The following is a 2,083-nucleotide window of genomic DNA, read 5'->3' on the forward strand; positions in this document are numbered from 1 at the left end:
TAGTTCCATAGAAAGACTATCAAGTACTACGGTCATTGCATTGTATCAAACGTTTCATGCTACTAAAAACTGATTAATTACAGAGGTTCAGATATTTCGAAAGATCCCGCAAGGAGGCATTACGCTTATTGTCCGACCGAAGAGCGAGCGAGCATGAATCCATTGTAAACAGACCAACCACAACACAAAAAGAGTTAGAAGTGGGCACTGGAATACCACGAAGATATATGATGGCTTTCTAAGAGCTGTGAGAGACCGTACAAGGGAGCGTATATTGCAAAGCTGCAAAGCAAGGGCCTCCATACTGGTATAGTAATTCATATGTCGCTTTTGAATGCTATTACAGCTTAGTTGATATGAATATCTCATCTGTGATTTAACGCTTGTTCGGATATGTAACTGTTATATTTATGACACAAGCTGTAGTATAATTGATTCTCTTGTATTTTTGAAATCATGTTTTGTTCAAGTCAACTATTTTTCATTATGAACTGAGTTGAAAAATGACGCAAGAAAATAAAGATAGATGTGGAAAAGTAAACAATGATGATTAGAATTAACGTGCAGAGGATTTACTTGCTCTCCGCTGTAGCTCCTGCTTAACTCTCCGGTAATTGAAACTTCAAACAGTTGTCAGTAAGTTTAACTCCTCAGCAATGATCGAATCACGGGACCAAGAGATATTTCAAGTGTTTCTAGCTCGTAAACACCCTCACGAAAACGAGCCAATTGCAGTGCATACAATGGCACGGTAAACACTGGACCCAAGTATTAATACGCAACCTTTTAGACCCCATCTGTTTTCATGCGGCCATCACAAAGTACGTTAGAGTGCATGCAATTAAGGACCGTTCTAGGAAGCACCCTACAAGCCTATTGAGTCTGAGTTGGACCCCCAGCACCAGTTTGGGGATCGTTTAGTATCATATTTACATCTGTGGGAGCTCAAATATCCACTTCTGCACATAGTCACGTTTGCAAAAGGGCCAAGGGCAGAACATCATTAAACGACCCGGTTTAACCGTCAAATACAAGCCGCTATACCATCTTGCCTATATAGTTATGTTACGCTCAGCATGGAAAATAATATATATCCCTGCTGCTCTGTTCCATATAACATTGAATAATGAGTACTTTTCGTCTTGAAAGTCACATTATACGATCGAAGTTAAGCCTGTAGTGCCAGTTGTAAAACGTCTTCCGGACCTCCTGACAAAGAGTTAGACCCCCAATACCATTTCTAACGTCCTTTGTTATTATAGAAAGCTTCTAGCTCTCCAAAATCTCCCGATTTGACGAACATTTAGGTTTGCAAATTCATTTAGGTTTGCAAGTTTTGGGATTTTGGGTCAAAATGACTAAAGTCTAAAAAACACCCTAAATGACCAAATTTCGAGTTGAAACCAAGATGAATGACAATAGATGGCTTGGAAAATGCAATGGTCGTAGTCCCAGGCTCTGAAGAGCTCAAAAAATGGTGAATTCCGTTGAGAATGATATTAGGTTTGCAAGCCTTAACTATGGGAAATTAGGTTTGCAAGAAGAGTCATATGAAAAATAATGAAATTAAATTATGCAACAATCTTACCACGTTACATCAGCTCTGCAATGAAGCACCTGACAAATTGAGTAGTCAAGCAAGTGAAAGCGACTTGGAAAGTTCCTCTATACTTTTTTTGTGTGTGCACATCACAACTTGTGTTGCTTTGACATGCAGCCTTATTAGCAATCCCTTATTTGCGACCCCTTGTTCCGAGACTAACAAACTTCCATGCGGTTCATATAATCCTGCTGCCTTGCTTGATCCCTGCCCACCACTTTAATATACCGTGCAACTCCTTTGGAAGGCAGTTTTACTTTTTGCTTCCCTGTTGTAATCCCCTAGCTGGCTTTTTTCTCCATTCTAGCCTTTTGCCTGGCCTATTCGAGTTGCGTTACATTTTGAATTTTCTTTAGAGTCTTGTGCATGGTGCCCAGCGTAGTACATCTTTATATGACCAAATTTTGATTGTAATAGTTCTGCTTTGGCTAAAAAACTGTCAAGCCGGTTTAATTAATTAATTTCTTGAAAACTACAAAATAC

This window comes from Torulaspora delbrueckii, chromosome 5 (genome assembly GCF_000243375.1).
Source record: "Torulaspora delbrueckii CBS 1146 chromosome 5, complete genome".
NCBI lineage: Eukaryota > Fungi > Ascomycota > Saccharomycetes > Saccharomycetales > Saccharomycetaceae > Torulaspora > Torulaspora delbrueckii.